Consider the following 9,503-nt stretch of genomic DNA (forward strand, 5'->3'; position numbering starts at 1 on the left):
TTTGTTGTGGCACCAGAGTTCTCTGACAGAGGAGGCTAAGGCGGGTTACAGACCGCCGCCGCCCGTTAGTCCGCGGGGGAGCCGGAGCCTCCACACGGCACGGCTCCCGTGTGGACCGAAAAAGAAGCTCCAAAATGGAGCTTCTTTTAGAGTCACGTTTGCGACGTAGCGAGGCGCCAGGGGCACACTCGCTACGTCACAAAGGACGCGATGCGTACGGACGCTCAGCATCCGATACGCAAAGATGGCGCCGGCCATGTAGAAGGGCCGGCGCCATCTTGTACGGACGGAGTCCGTATTAGGCCCAGGGGCGTCTAGAAGAGACGCCCCTTTTTTAAAATGGAAGTCCTCCGGACGTCCCAAATGGCGGTTTGTAACCGGCCTAAATGTCTCACAAAACTACAGTTCTCAGAATTTCCTAGTTTTGAGCCAGGGCAGCTAAAGTGGTCTTGCACTGGATTATTTCTGCTGTGTGTTTTGAACCTTAGTCTATTATTATTATTATTACAGTCCCAGTACAGGGAATCAATGTGGCTTTTTACTTGTTCTTTTTGTGGTGTAAAATGAGAAAAGAAAGGTTTCTGGATTAGAGATGTGAATGACTGGGAAAGATACTGGGGTGGAGACATTTCCACCTGCTACCCTGGTTTTTACATTTCTAATGAATGCACACATAGACATAGATTACTCAGTATTTCCTTGCTGTTTGTCTGGATTTTTCCTCTGAAAATATCTGAATCGTCTATTATCCCCTCTGTTGTAAGCCGCCTGGATTCCCAGTGATTGGGCGGCATATAAATAAATCCCATTATTATTATTATTATTATTATTATTATTATTATTATTATTATTACCATCATTATGCTGGCTGAGATGTGAGATAATGCACAATTGTCACGTGTCCACTTCATACAAGTCACAACATGAAGCTGCAGTGGCCATACATGAGTGAACAAGCTTTGTGTAGATGCCATTTTGGCATGCTTAATCTCACATCCAAATGTTTTACAGTTAAAATGGGAGAATTTTTAAGGCTCAGCTTGTCAGAAGCTATGCTGTGACCCATTTCTACAACAAATATAATTTGGAAGCAAACATACACCAAAAATTTTCTCCTTTGGACAACAGGGATTATTCAAACCAGCTGCATCCTTTTTTAAAAAGAAGATGGGCCAAATCAGAGATTAAAATGTGATAGAGAGAGAGAGAGGATTTATTTCATTCCTTAAAATTAATAGGCTGTGTACCTAAAACTTTCCATATAATCATATTCCTTTATGTGGGAGCCATAAATCAACAAGATGACATCAAGAATCTTAATGGGCTATATTTGTGTGCCCCCTTTTGCTCACAAATTTAAGGCTTAAAGTCTTTAGCTGTCATCTTGTTGATGTATTGCTCCCACATAAAGGAATATGATTATTTGGAAAATCCAAGTATAATCTTGATAATCTGGACATTTCAATTTTATTTGGTATCCATAAATGCAGAAACAAGAAAGGATATGGCTTGTGAATGGAATGAAATTTAAAAAAAGGATGTAATTCTAATGACAAAGTCTTAGTGGGAGCCAAGAAAAGGCAACCACTTTCCACTTACCTTTCCCCAGATGCACATTACATGAAATCTGATGTGCAAACTCCCCTGAGATGAATGGAAGCTGTGCACCATTGAATTAATACAGCTGTGTAGCTAGCTCTGAATATGTTCTTTAAAATCACTAAGATTTTTGCAAGATAGCTTCTTAATGGACTTCCTAATGGAGCATGATCCCTTTTTAAAAATAGTTTGTTGGGGGTATCCAAGCAGTACAGGCATTATAGAAAGGAAAATTGTTTTTGTTGTTTTTAAACACGTCTTATCAAAATATAGTAAGCTTTCCACAAAATTCTTCATTTTGAATAGCAGAAGGAGCATCATTAAAAAAAAACACCAAACTATCATCTTTATTATGTATTTGTTTAGCCAAGAATAGTCGCATTAAATGCAAGGAAGGAAGCCATATGAATGACATTGATATTTACTCAGTTGTATTGATATATTGTCTGCATAGCAGAGTGAGGTGTGACCTAGGCAGAGGTTGGAAAACAAATACTTTTTGAACTACACCATCCAGATTCCCAAGACAGCATAGCTATGTTGGCTTCAGGATTCTGGAAAAAGTAATCCAACATAACTTTTCCAAGCTCTAGAATGTGTCAGTTCATTTAAACATCCATACTAAATAAATTCTTCTCCATCCTAGTTTAAGATTGTGCTGTATGTGTGCCATCCACTACCATCTATAAAGTTGCTTATACAACTTGGTTAATGAAGTAGATGTGTTCTGGGCATTACTTCTGTACAAGAACATTTGGTACTAGAGGCAGAAATAATATGGAGCAAATAGGATTAGGTTCCTGCACCACATACACACACACACAAGTTCAATATGTTACTACCTAAAACTAATGATATGTGCACATGTGAAATGAAGCAACCAGGTCAGATAAGCCTTGCATCAGTAAACAGAAACATTTTGAACCTTCCAAAGACCACTTCAAGGTTTCTTCCAAAATGTATCTGGGGTAAATTATTGATCTGATATTAATTCTTAAATTTAATTCTGAATCAGCTTTTAGACTAAAAAGTATTTAGTCTCTTTTCCTTATTCCAGCTCTTTGGAGGCACCTTTGCCATCTTGAAGTGTTCGAAACAGAGGAAAGCTTGCTTCTTTTGCTGATTCTGGAAGTAATCCATTTAGAGAACAATATCATATGTAAAAGCCTCAGTCCCAAGTGTTCAGGACAGATAGATCACACAAAGATCAGATATCATGCTCCCACAGTAGCTTCTGTAACACCAACAATGTGCTATCATGTTCTGTAGCAGCTGCAACTGCTGTGTCAACAGTCCCATACAAAGCGCCTTGCAACAGTTTAAAATGGGATCACAAAGGCACTTGCCTTGGTATGGAGATCAGGAAAGGAGTTTCCATATTTTTCTCAGCTGCTCACATCAGAGATGAGCCTTCTATGTCATTTTAGGGTGATTACCACCAGTTATTTGCTTATATCTTGGCTTATTTCATTCCTACATGCAAGGAAAAAATAGTTTAAGTATTGCACCACCTTCCATCTTATTCAAGATAATGCTAACCTAGGCCCTTATCACACAAGGGACTTACCACGTGGTAATCGTAGCCCAAACATTAGCCAAATGCTCTAGAAGCGTGGAGGTGAGATTGTCCGTCGTGCTTCTGAAACATTACTGAAGCACTCTCATTGTTCTTCCATCGAGTAATCATTAACAGAGAAGCCATTTTTGTAATAATGGGATCTTCCGTTATTACAAAAATGGCTTCTCTGCAAATGATTGGTTGATAGAAAAACAGCAGAAAGCCTCAATTACATTTCAGAAGTGCAATGAATGAGCCCACCTCTGCGCTTCTGGAGCATTTGGGCAACATTTGGGCTACGATTGCCAAGCAGTAAGTAACTCATGTGATAAGGGCCCTAGAGTGGCAATTCTAATCTATTTTCATGTCTGATGCTATCCGGGGGGGGTACTTCCCTTTGCAAGGAGACCACATTTCATCTGTACTGTATCTCTTACTTCAGTGCTTGGTCTCAACATTTAATCCAAGACCATATGGACTTCCATATTTTGTTAGATTGAAATCCCCACTATTATTCACTGTTGACTATTGCTAGTGCTGCTGGGACATGCAGTCCAAAAACAGTTTTCCACCCATCTCGAAGAAGAGGCATAAGGGATTTGGACAGTGGTAGTAAAGGTATGGTGGGTCTACAAATGAAGTGGTTATTCTCTGTTTTTAAAATAAAGCTAGGAGGATCCTATTATTAAAACATCAGACTGGCTCTGCAATTAGTTGCATGTTAACTGCTACCTATGACCATCTTCCTTTCCTCCCTCCCCTGCCCTGTGTATGTGTATTTCTATTATTGATTTCTGTGCTTTTCTGCATGTATGATAATGTCCCTTCCATTTAGTTGTCCAACCCTGCCTTCCAGTGACCTCCCTGCAGAGCTCTGCTCAATTCTTCTACTTCCTACATTTTCTGAGTGAAACCAGTTAACTTGACTGGATTGTGCTCAAAATCTACCTTGAAAGATGAAACCTTAAATGTGAGTATGTCACAGGGATGGGGAATGAGTGTTTCTTCAGTACCTTCTACCCCTATCCAGCATAATCAATGGTGAGTACATACCATATAAATATATTAAAGATCAATTGCCTATAAATAGCTTAGGTACTTTTCCCTCCTGGGAAAAGGGAAGTTGGAAGACATATATGTTTCTTTTGCTATTAGGATATTGATCTAGATCCAACAACATTCTAATGGATACCCACAAGCATAGCAGGACCTTCTTTCTCTTTTACCAGCAGCACCCTTCACCATTCAAAAACCTGTTCTGGGTTTTTTCTTAGCTCATTGGAAAAGGAGCATTTCCTAGCCCATTGAAAATGGTTCTGAAGGCACATGAATGATGAAGGGGAGATTGCCCTTCTTACCTCTATTGAGGGCAGCACAACAGGGGAGTATACAAAGGAATAGTCCAGAGTCCAGTCCAAGAGTCACACAATATCAGTCAGTCAGGCACAGCATAGTCACAAGACAAGTCTGGAGGTCAGATAACCAGAGTCATTAATCCAAGAGCAAGGAACAACAAGGCTACAAGACTGGTTGTCAGCTACAAAGAATCTCTGAAGCTGGAGGTCTTTTAAAAGGCCTCTGCTTCTCTCAGCTGAAACCTATTAGCTCTCCTCCTGGCTTCTAGCCTGGAAGACTGCCTCAAAGACTCCTTGACCTGTCTTTGTTCCATAGGTCTTAGCACCTGCAGCCTAGAGTCCATAGAGTCTGTTTCTCCTTCTGCAGCTTCCTTAGCCTCCTCTGAGACTGCTGATCCAGGCAGCCCCAGATCTGCCCCTGTCTCAGCCTCCTCCTTATCTTCAGAATCTGAATCTTCTGACTGTGCCTCTAAGTCAGGCCCAGGACAGTCCATGACAGCGATGAGGAATCAGCACCCTCTCTCACTGCTGCTCATGAATTCAATTCCATCTGTGAAACAACCCTGTTGGACCATGTTCTTTAGGACCTAATACCAGAGTGCTCATCTGCTATACTTTATTATGGTGAACTCTCACATCAACACTGCTTTTAGCTTCCTTTGGTGTATGGACTTCTTAGATTTTGAAACGGGGGGTATTCAGTACCTCCCTCCATGACACTTATATCTGCAGTGTGCAAGAATAGGTGGAATATGGTCAGCAGCTCCCACCCCTATTCAGTGGTCAGGGAGACAGATTTGCATCTACAAGTCCCCCCACTGTTACTGAGCTCCCAGTGGGGGAAAGGGATCAGCTTACAAACCCTCTGCCAAAATCCAAAGTATTCTTACAGGCTCTCAAGATGCTAGAATATTTGGGTTATTCACAGGCAGAATTTGTGTATGCAGATATTATTGGCAGTTCCTACCATTTTGACCCCCCAACCCTTCACAATTAGGTTTAAATTTAAATTAATAAGGTCCATGTTCCTTATTTTTGAATGCATAACAGTGAATTCTGCTTCCTTCTGTCCATATCTCATCTGTGACCAAAAATGAGGAAGCATTTAAAGCCTCAAAATGTTTTGCGTGGAATAGGAACTTAATTTGGAGACTGACAATGGCCTGTATGGAACATGAATGGTTTGCATGGAACCTGAATTCTGGTGTGCAAATTGCCAACAATTTTTTGAAGAGTAATGGTCAATGTATTGGATGCTGCAAGGAATGGACAATTTTCATTATTAACAATAAGAATAACAAATCAATCTTATGGAATTAATGTACAATTAATTAATTTTAAGATAACATTCCAAATTTTCCCACTTCCCAGTCCAGAGATAAGCCCAGCTAAGGCAACTAGGAACTTGTGAAAGAGAAATAATAACTGGAACAGATTTATCCTTTGCCAGTCATTGATTCGCACCCCTCCCATGTAAATGTGTCCCCTTTCTGTTTGCATGTGAAAATGACTGAAATGATTGCAAGAGCACTGTTTAATGGGCATAGGACCACATGTATTGCATCCACACTTAAAAATACAAGGTAACACTGTAAACTAGAATCAGAACTGTATTCTCATTCTCAGTAATTGGTCTCATAGACTAGAAAGTGATGCTCTGTAGAAGGATTTAATAATCAGATTCAAAGTCATAATTTGTATTCAGAACAGCATAATAGCAATCAGCAACAATTACTTAATCTTAATATCTTCCTGTCATCTTCGTACTTACTCAGTTTACAGAGTCAGCTAGTTGGCATTATATTGTAAGATGAATGCAGCACTTAACATTTGAAGTGCCTGTACAATTCAATGATTTCTGTTATTGGAAAAGAGCGTTTTTTAAAGTTGTTTTATATTTTAAATTCTCAAACTAAACTTGGCTCAATAAGGACCCTTTTGTATATATTTCTGTACATATAGCCCTGGAATTGACTCCTGTTCCACAGGATCAAATTGTCTTCTTAACTCTTAAGATCTTAGAAGAAAAGAGAAAATGACAAATATGCAGAATAGAGCCGGTGAGGACTTGTCATTGGCCTGTTACAGACAGGCCAAAATAAAGCTGGTTCGAGTCACTTTGGAAGTATGGTATTTCAATGATGCATGCGTCCTAAGAGTCCAAAAGCCGCACCAAAACCACGCTCCAGTCCTAAGGATTGGAGTGCAGCTTTGGTGTAGCTTCCAGACTCTTAGAACTCATGCATCATTGAAATACTATACCTCCAAAGTGACTCGAAGCAGCTTTATTTTGGCCTGTCTGTAACAGGCCATTGTTATTCTCTTTCAGTCTCCTTACACCCATGCCACAACATTTAGTAGCTCAGCAAACTGAAAGGTAGTTCCTCCAGAGTCAGATTGACTCTGAAAAATAATTGCTAATTGTTGCTAGCTTGGAGGAAAAAATTGTTACCATGAGCTTTGAGTAGTGCCCGAAAGGCAGTTATTCTAATGGATCCAACACAGAGATGGCGAGTGGCTTCCAGGCTAGTGACATGGTGATTCAGTTTTGTTCCAAAATCGGTTCTGAACCTTGGGAACTTCCTGGAAAGTTTTGAATAAAATCCATAGTAGATTCACTGCACTACAGAATTAGAAACCTCAGCTCCCCCGTAACTCAGGCCCTTATATTCTTAGCTTATTTTTGAAGTGTTTGCAGGTCTTAATCACTGCTCCTTCTCTCACTTTCCCCTTCATTATATTCACTAGTTTACAACAAGGCAATATGATTTTAGCCCTGAAACCAAAAAGAGTACAGAGTAACCCTGAATTCAGAACTAGTGTAGTACAATAATCTCATAAGACTTTTGCAGCACAGGCCAATATCCAAAGGTGCCATTCCACTAACAGAAGGGTGTTGTACTTGCAGACACCCAGTTGTGCACTAGGTACAAGGAGGAATCTAGTGAAATTTTTCAGTTGCAGAACTGATTCTATCAGTAGTTTAAAAAATGGTAACATGCACAAAGACTATAAGAAGAAATGTTTCTGGAAAGTAATTTGCATTAAGATTTGGAAAGTCATCCATCTGTGAGCCTCAGTCATGCAAGTGAAGGCTAAAAAAGGTTATATACTTGTTACAGGAACCACCATGACATTTTATTTTATTTTTTTGTGGAGCTAAATTGCACTAAAATATTTACAGATGCTGGCTACATTTGGCACTAGATCTAAAAGGTGTAGCCATATGCTGGTGATGGGAAATCTGTAACAATCCATTTATGATCCAAGGTCCCAAATGTCTTTACTGTGTGAACAAATTTGACCAGACAACCCTTAGGCAAGATCTTCTGAAGACCAACTACTTAGAAAAGAGTAGAAGAAGTGTCAGCCAACTTATTTCATCAGCAAAGAAATACTGTATAATATAAAAAACAAGAACTGAAACAAATAGTTTCACATTCAGCAATCAGCAGAAATGTACTTAATATACCCATTAAAATATAAAAGAGTTAAAATCAAAGTGTATTCACAGAAAACCTAAGAGGCATGAAAATGGGTATGTATTCTTTTTACATTTGCTCTCTGAATAATGAGCTATGTTCTATTTATAGCACGCAGAAGATGTTGATTTCCCTGGAAAGATGTCAAAATATACACTCGCTTTTGTCCAATTTATGCTGATACAAAATTGGGATATGATAATTTTCGTCCTCAAATATGCTAATTTTCTTCTTCTTGATATTGACAAACTTGAAAGTGACAGGCTTATCCTTCAAAAAGATACAGCTAAGTTTATTTCCCATTATCTTTAAGCCTTGTTATTGTTCATACTGCTCAAGTTTATTCTTTTTTCTCTTGTCTACTGGAACTTTATTTTTCTACTTAATGTTTCTTTGTCATCCTTAATGCTTAACAGAAAAGCAGACTTAGAACATTGATTTGCATTGTGAAAAGCATCTTGGCAGCCATACCCTGGAGTGGGAGCCAGTTCCAGAGTAAGTAGCAGTCATGTGAATGAATCCCCCAAGTAATATGAGGAAGTAATGTGAGGAAGTCTGTGATTGCCTTATCATAATGGTTCCAGGGCAATCTCAAGTTACCCATTTTCTTTTCTTTTTAAAATTTGAACAGTGAGGTTTGGCAACAAAGACTACTTACGTACTTAACTCAGGGTGTAGTTCTGGGAAGGAGCAATGCAATAGTATTCAATCAGGAATGCTTCTGATCTGCCAGAATATTCAGTAATATCACCCAACATTCATGCTGCTCATTCCTAAGACTCTCCTGCAACTGACACACAGCAATGGGTGACTTTGCCAGCCTAAAACCAGCCATTCCTTTCAGGCACGTCTAGTTATTTTGTTTCAGTGCCCCTCTAATGTAACACAGACAGCAAAGAAATTGCACAACCACTTTCTGGTTTGTCCTCATGCTATTCTTGAACAGACACTAAAGGTAACTGGGTACTTTTACCCTCCCCTGAGTTTTCCACATGCTGCTACTGTCAGTAACAGAAAGAGGGAATCAATAGCATCATATGAATAAAAATAGGCTTTGGCACTGCTGTGCAGAAAAGCTTGTCTTCTTCTCACTAGCGTACTTTGGTATGCTCTCACAAGGCCTTCCTGACTCACTGTTAGACCAGCTAAAGGGTCCATCTCAAGCAGTGCATTTGAGAGCTAGTTTAGAAATCATATTGTATCTCGGCCATAAGCTTACCAATTCTAGCCTCTTCTGCTGATGTATAATACTATACATGTACTTTAAAAAAATAACACATAACAACAAAAATATTATGCACACACTTGAAAGATGCACACCTTCCATCTGTCCTAATTTGGCAAGGACAGCCCCAGTTAATTCTCAGCTGTCTCACTTTTTCAGCAGCTTTTAAAATGTCCCAGTTGCCCTCTCCTACTCTTTCCTGCCCACTTTACCCCTCTTTCCTCAGCTTACATCATATGATGCAAACTGAGTTCATAATATAAAAGTAATTTGCACCCAGTTTA

General features: G+C 39.4%; 1 long non-coding RNA gene across 1 annotated transcript; it reads right to left on the reverse strand.

Moving 5' to 3' along the window:
* Nucleotides 1–2,951: 2,951 nt before the first annotated feature.
* LOC121930652 lies at nt 2,952–8,891 on the reverse strand. Its single transcript, XR_006103987.1, has 3 exons — nt 8,657–8,891; nt 4,516–4,624; nt 2,952–3,072 (listed from the first exon to the last, which is right to left on the reverse strand). It is a non-coding gene; the product is annotated as an uncharacterized LOC121930652 (long non-coding RNA).
* Nucleotides 8,892–9,503: the final 612 nt, after the last annotated feature.

The sequence above is a fragment of the Sceloporus undulatus genome, chromosome 5, assembly GCF_019175285.1.
Source record: "Sceloporus undulatus isolate JIND9_A2432 ecotype Alabama chromosome 5, SceUnd_v1.1, whole genome shotgun sequence".
Classification (NCBI taxonomy): Eukaryota; Metazoa; Chordata; class Lepidosauria; order Squamata; family Phrynosomatidae; genus Sceloporus; species Sceloporus undulatus.